Source organism: Microtus ochrogaster, chromosome X (genome assembly GCF_000317375.1).
Source record: "Microtus ochrogaster isolate Prairie Vole_2 chromosome X, MicOch1.0, whole genome shotgun sequence".
Lineage (NCBI taxonomy): Eukaryota > Metazoa > Chordata > Mammalia > Rodentia > Cricetidae > Microtus > Microtus ochrogaster.
In genome coordinates, this window is record NC_022026.1 from 21,950,529 (window position 1) to 21,958,313 (window position 7,785).

The following is a 7,785-nucleotide window of genomic DNA, read 5'->3' on the forward strand; positions in this document are numbered from 1 at the left end:
GAGATAAGTGGGACACCATTAAGTGTACCAGCACATGTACACAAGGAGGAAGAAAGACAATGTAAAAAAAAATCCCAAACCAAAGCAAACAAAAAAACCCAATCTAATTTGATGGAAAATACTAATAGCAATCCAGTTCAATGAACTGCAAGGAACATAAAGACACATCAAAATTATTGAAATACCGAACTGTTCAAAGACCAAGAGAAAATCTTAATGTAAGAGATGTGTCAAGTCATCACACATGTACAAGGAAACCCCTGGAAGATGAAGTAACAGTTAACTTCTCAGCAGAGCCACGAGAGGGCAAGAGGACATGGATATAGCCAAAGTGCTAAAAGAAAAATAGAATGGTTAATCCTTAAACCCAATAAAAGCACATTTTATAAACGAAGGCAAACGAAAGACCATAGGGGAAAAAAGGCTGAAAAAATGCTCTGCTGGCGTCCATGCTTTCTACAACATACTAAAGGAAGCGTTTCACACCCACAGGGCATGGCATCCAACAGCACGCAAATGACCATGAACTCCAGAAAAGGCAATTATGCAAATACTAATAAAAAGGTGACATAATGAGGCTCGAGGGTGTGACACGGCGGTGGGGTACTTGCTTAGTGTGTGCAAGACCCTGGTTCATGGGGTAGGAAAGATGGCTCTGTAGTTGAGTGCTTCCTGCTCCTACAGGGGACCCAGAGTTCAGTTCTCGGCAGCCCTGTCAGGTAGCTCACAACCATCTGTAAGGTCCTACATTCCCTGGGTACAATCTCCAGCATTTCTCAGAGAAAGGGTAAGGGGTTAATAATAATAAACTTATTTTATTTATTTAACTGATTTTAAAAGTAATTTCATGAACATCTATAAAATTATATTCTATCCCTTATTATGCATAAATAAATCACTTTTGAGAACAGCATGAAGGAGGCAGTTAGGATAAAAACATACAGTGCACATGTGCTGGCGTAAGGCCATGACTGAAGATGTCCAGTGTGCAGGAAGAAATGAAGAGGACCAGCAGTGGCATTTTAGAAACTTTAAAAATTGATTTGACTTTTCCTGTCTTCTTGTATTTTCTTTAAAAAAATATAAGACTATATGAAGCAATAATTATAAACAGGTATTGTTAGATTTTGAATATACACGGGCAGACAATAATAAAAGCACAAGAACGGAGGAAGAAAAGGGGGCTACATAAAGATGCAGCTCCTATACCTCATCATTGTTGGTTTACTATAAACCTGTAGTAGATTTTGTCAACCTGTGGAGGCTTGAAAAAGAAAAGTCCCCCAGAGACATATTTGAACACTTGCCCTCCCATTAATGGTGCAGTTTGGGGAAGCTGTGGCACCTTTAGGAGGTGCAGCCTTGCTGTAGAAAGTATCCCATTGGGGGTCATACTTTGAGAGTCCATAGCCTAGCTTCACTTCCGAATGTTCTCTCTGATTCATGCTTCTGGTTGAAGATGTGAGCTCTCAGCTTCCCACTCGGGCACTTGCTGCCCTGCCTCCCCTGCTATTATGACCTTCCCTTCTAGAACTAAACGGCCAAGTCAACTTCCTTCCGTCTGTAAGTTGCCTTAGTACCAGAATTTTACCTCTGCCACAGAAAAGGAAACAATATAGAAGTGGGTACCAGGAGTGGCTCTTGCTGTGTGAAGAACTTGACTATGTTCCTTTGGGAAGGAATGTGGAAGATTTTGACACTTTGGACGAGAAAAGCCCTTGAATGCTGTAAGCAGAGCTTAACGGAGCCTGGAAGACAGCAGTCCTAAGAGAAATGCACACAATAGAGGCGTGGGTCGGGAGCTTTCAGACAGGAACAGTATTAGCCACGGGCCACTCCTGTGAGATTCTGGCAAAGAAACTGGCTGCTTTTTGCCTGTGTCATAAGAACTTGCCTGAGGCTACATTAAAAAAATATGGGCTAATTTCTTTGGTAAGGTCAAATCCGTGGCATGGTTGTTATTGGTAATACTTCTGTAGGCCTCCAATGAAAAAGAACATGTAGGACAGAGAGAAATATAAAATGTACAGTTTGGAGAGAAAAAGTTTAATGTGACAGCCAAGGCCTGTGTGGGAAGGGAGGCTGTAACTGTTAAGCAGAGGAGTCCTGTTTTACTCTAGGACCAGGTCAACATTCCACCCAACTAGGTTTCCAGCTTGTGAAAACGGGAGCCCAGGTAGTTTTCTGCTACTGGAAAACAATTGCTTCACCATGGAAAGGGCTTCTACTGATGTAAATCAAAGGGGTGAGGGGCCACCCCAGGTTGGCAGCCGAACTTAGCGGTACAGGCTTTGGAGGCATAAAAGATACAGGGATCAAGAGACTATACATTTTTCCTCCATGGTTTCAGAGAGCTGCTGCAGCCAGGCAATGTGTGGCAGTGTTGGAGCCACTGTGAGAAGGCCCTGAGAGACCAGGAGGGCACAAGAAGCCATTGCATGCGACTGATAGTAAAGTCTGAGTGCAGCGGAGACCCCGAGATGTTGGAGATGCCAGAGCTGTGGGACATCTGCAGGGGAGAGCTGCCTACAGGGAGTGGGGCCAGCTCAAGAGCGACATGTGGCAGGCATCAGAGTCGGCGAAGCACAGCCACCTAAGCAAGGGACACAGCGCTATAATATTTGGTATTTGCCCTTCTGGATTTCAGTATTGCTTTGGCCCAGTATTTCCCCACTATGCCCTCATCCCTCCCTTTGGGCACGGTAATGTGCCACTGTGATGTTGGAAGTATATACTTTGCTTCTTGATTTTTCAGGGGTTCACAGTTAAGAAATTGTCTTGAGTCTCAGAAGTGACCTCGGACTTTAGATTTTTAAACAATGTTGAAACTGAAGGACTGTGGGGGCTTTTGAACTCAATGCACTTTTCATCACGAGATGATCCTGGGCCTAGGGGAGCCAGGGGTGGATTGTGGCAGTTTGAATGAGAAATGTCCCTCTAAAGTTCACATATTTGCACACTTGGCCCTTAGCTGGTGGTACTGTTTAGGGAGGTTCCGGAACCTTTAGGAGCTGCAGCAATGATGAAGGAAGTATGCCAGTTGGGATGAGCTTTGAGAGTGCACAGGATAGCCACACTTCCGGTCTGCTTTCTTGGTTTTATGCTTGAAGTCTAGATCTCTCAGCTTCCTGCTCTGACCGCCTGCTGCGGTGCCTCCTCCATCTTTACCGATTTCTCTTCTGGAACCATGAGAATATAAACCCTTTCCTCCATTTTGTTTTTTTTTAATTTTTAATTTGTTTTTGCTTTTGGTCAGACATTTTATTATGGCAACGAAAAAGCAACTAATGCATAAACTAAAATGTATATTCCAATCCTCAAGTCAATTAAGAAACAGTTGAGAAAAACAAAACCCCCCAAGTTAAAATCAGAACAAACAAAAAGCCAAAGGCAAAAAAATGTCCCCAAAAATGAGATAAAAATACTGCAGTTGAAAAAAAACATCACTAAATGGATTATATTATGAACTAGGAAACACTTAATACGAAATAAGTCAGTAAAAGAACAGAGGAACAAAACAAGATGTGATATATAAGGAATAAAAACCAAATGGCAAAAAAAACCCAAATGGCCCAGGAAACTAAACAACAAACTAAATTCAAAACAAGCAAGAGAAATAATAACAAATAAAAGGAAATAAATAAGGGAGCATGAAAACAATAGAGAAAATCATCAAAATCAGAAATTGGTTATTTGAGAGGAAAAAGACAAGTCTTTGACTAGACCAACAGAAAAATGGAGAAGACACAACACTGCTGACATTACGGAACTAAAAAGAAGTGAATATAAAACTATGAATAACTATGTGGGAACAAATTAGAAAAGTAAAATGAAATAGAAAAATTCCCAGAGAGAACAGCTTCTAAAATGGGCTCAAGAAGAAGGAAAAATATGAATATAGTAAAACAAATAAAAAGATGGCATCAACAAATGTGAAGCTGCCACATGGCAGAGTCCTGCTCAGGTTGCCTCACTGATAAATTCTACAAAATATTTCAAAACTTCAGACCCAAGCCTGGTACAGTGGTATACACCTGTGCTCCCAGCAGGCCTAGGCAGGTGGCCAGTGAGTCGGAGACCAACCTGAGCTACATAAAGAGTTCTAGGCCAATTTGGACTGCACAGAGAGAACCTGGCTCAAAACCAAAAGGAAACAAAGAAAGTCACCCACCACCGCCACAGTCCCTACATAGAACCTGAAACCACAAACCTAAACAAACAAACCAAAAACCTCAAACACCAAGTTTGGTTTCTAATTTCCAGTTGAGCATATAAAGAGCTTAAAAAAAAACCCCAAAACCACCAATCTGCCCTAACAGGTAAAAAGCTGAATGTATCGGCAGCTCTCCTTAGGGCCAGCAGAGAAGTCCCAAGGCAAAGGCACTGCCTTAAAATGGGAGTAGGCACTAGACATGGAGGATACTAACTTGAGGTAGCAGAGGCTTGCCGGCATGTTGGAGCAGCACACATATGTAGCCCCCGGTGCTTGGGCTGCTGAGGCAAGGGGATGGATCACTTGTGCCCAGCAGTTCTGAGACCAGCTAGTACACCGTGGCCAGACCGTGACTCTGAAAGACAATGTGTATGCAAGGCGGTATGGAGGTCTCAGAAGCAGAAAACAGTACTAGGTATGAAATCTGAATTGTCGATTGACTGATTACTGAAAGTTCAGTGAGGACAAAGGCTAGCTACTAGTAACTTTTTGTGGGCCACAAAGCACACATTAACCACCTTTCCACTTTAATGGACAAGAAATTGCATGCGATCTGCTCAGGCCATAGTGGGGTGGAAGTACAAGTGAATAACAGAAATCTGTCTGCAGAAGCCTCAATATTTAGAGATTAAAATCAAACTTGTAAATAACATACAAGTCAAAGAAGGGATTTCAAAAGAAATAAAAAAGGCTTTAATCAAGGGCAATGAAACGCCAGCCTCTCCAGATGTGCAACAAAAGCAGAGCTGCGAGGGCAAGTTACAGCACTGAGTGCAAATAGCAGAAAAGAAGGAATGCAGAACAGCAATAATCTAAGCTTAACCCGTCAGAAATTAGAAAAGGACTAAACTAAACCCAAACTAAATAGAGGAAAAGAAATAATAAAAATTAGAGCAGAATCAATGAAATTGAAAGCAGGAAATCATTAGAGAAAAAAATCAACAAAGCCAAAGATGAGTTCATTGAGAAGATCCAGTAAAACCAATAACCCTTAAGGCCAGGCAAAGGGAAAAAAAGACAGCATGGACCACCAATGCCACAAATGAGAGGGCCTCATTCCTGATCCCACATGCACCAAAAGAAGAAATGAATTCAGTGGCCAACTCTATACCCTCAAATTCAACACCCTAGACAAAATCAGTCAATTCCTTTAAAGACAGAGCCTGCCAAAACCCACACAAGGAGAACTAGGCGATATGAATAGGTCTATATTTATTAAAGAAACTGTGCACTAATACCTTTCCCAAACAGAAACACCAAGCTTGGAGTGCTTCAGTGATAATTTCTACCAAATATTTGTTCGGGGAGGGGGGGGAATATGTATCACTTTTCTAGAAACCAGGGGGAATATTTCTTAATGCATTCTATGAGACTAACATTATCCTAATACTAAAATCGAACAAAGATAAAGTCAAATCCAATAATGTAGAAAAAGAATTACACTTCACAACGACGTGAGATTTATGCTAGCTAGGAAAGACTGGTTCAGCATTTCCAAAAATCAATCAAGGTACTCTAGAGGCAGAGCCAGGAGTTCGGAGGCAAGTCTGGTCTACAAAGTAAGTTCCAGGCCAGCAGAGTTACACTGTGAGACGCTATCCCGAAAACTCAATTAATTAATGCAGTCCATTCCTTGATAATGTAACAAAGAAAAAGCACAATAATATAAACAGATGCAGAGAACGGCTTTGATGAAAATATCAATGTCCAGTCAGAATAAGACCCTCAGCACACTAGGAGTAAAAGAACCTGTGGTGTGGCGGTGCACGTTTGTAAGCCCAACACTACACAGAGGCTAGAGGATTTTAAGTTCAAGGTAAGCCTGGGCTTCATGGTTAGATCCCATCTCAGAAACAAAAAGAAAAAAATCTATAAAATACATACAGCAAACACACTTAATGGTGAGACTCTGAGGAGCTTTCCCACTAATATCAGGAACAAAAGCAAGGATGTGCCCTCCTGCCACTGCCTTCCAACATCTTACAGGGAAGTGTAAACAATGCAATAAGAAGGAAAGGGTAGGCTGGGCGATGGTGGCGCACACCTTTAATCCCAGCACTCGGGAGACAGAGGCAGGTGGGTCTCTGTGAGTTCGAGGCCAGCCTGGTCTATAAGAGCTAGTTCCAGGACAGGACAGTGAGAGCTGTTACGTAGAGAAACCCTGTCTCGAAATACACCTCCCCCAAAGAAGGAAAGAGTAAACCAAGAAGGAAGGGGAAAAACTCTACTCATAGATCACATGATCTGTAGTATTAAGAGCTGCGGGGCTACATTCCTGGCACCGGGCCGCCCGCATGTCTAGCATTATACCCGAAATAATTACACAGAAACTGTATTCTTTTAAACACTGCCTGGCCCATTAGTTCCAGCCTCTTACTGGCTAGCTCTTACATATTGATCTAATCCATTTCTAATAATCTGTGTAGCCCATGAGGTGGCTTACCAGGGAAGATCTTAACCTGCCTCTGTCTGGAGTGGGAGAATCATGGCGACTCACTGACTCAGCTTCTTTCTCCCAGCATTCTGTTCTGTTTTCTCCACCTACCTAAGGGTTGGCCTATCAAATGGGCCTAGGCAGTTTCTTTATTAATAAGAAATCACTCCCACATCAATGATCATAGAGGTAGGCAATCTGAAAAAAAAGTGAACTCTAGCAATTAATAGCAGCTATTGCAAGGTTACAGGACACAGGGTTGACTTACAAAAGCCAACTGCGATGAGTAGGTGGAATCTGGAACTAAAAACACATTACTATGGTGTTTTCTTCAGGAGCATGTAAAGTTGAGACAAGACAGAGATTAGTGTGATCCTATGCAAGGATGACAGACAACATTGTGAAATGTTTCATATTTTTAGTATATCTTTACCTAAAACTTATTAAGATATATGTATATCAAATATGCACAACTCATTATATATATTAACCTTATGCATTGTTTTAAAAACGTATTACCATATATTAGCATTCCCAAAGTATCTAACACTTGAGTAAAAATTTAACATCAGCTATACAACATCTGTATAGAGAAAACTATAAAACTATAATGATAGAAATCAAACAATAAATGAAGGAGATACTCTATGTTCACAACAGGAAGATTCAATACTGTCAAGATGCCAGTTCTCCCTGAGTTGATCTACAGTTCTATGCAATTCCAATAGAAATCACAGAAAGTTATTTTCTGAATCTAAGCAAACTAGTTCCAAAGTTTTATATATAGAAACACAAGTGTCCCAGAATAACCAACTCCATATAGAAGGAGAGGAACAAAGTTGGAGGACTGACACTGGCCAACCCCTGAGAACCTATGTAAAGCCGCAGCAATCAAGACTGTTGTTAGTGACTGAATAGACAGATAAACAGATCAGTGGAGAACAGAAATAGGCCTACTTGAATCAGTCAACTGCTCTATGAGAAAGGGACAAAGCAACATAATGGAGCAAAGAAATCTTTCCAACAAATTGTGCTGAAACAAGTGGGCATCTATGTGCCAAAGAAAGGAAGGAGGGAGGGAGGGAGGGAGGGAAGGAGGGAAGGAAGAAAGGAATCAGACATCACACAAAAATTAACT

The 7,785-nt window shown here is 41.5% G+C and overlaps 1 pseudogene; it reads left to right on the forward strand.

The window, feature by feature from the left end:
- The first annotated feature begins 6,971 nt into the window (after window positions 1-6,971).
- On the forward strand, window positions 6,972-7,067 carry LOC113457473 (annotated as a pseudogene).
- The last annotated feature ends 718 nt before the right edge of the window (window positions 7,068-7,785 follow it).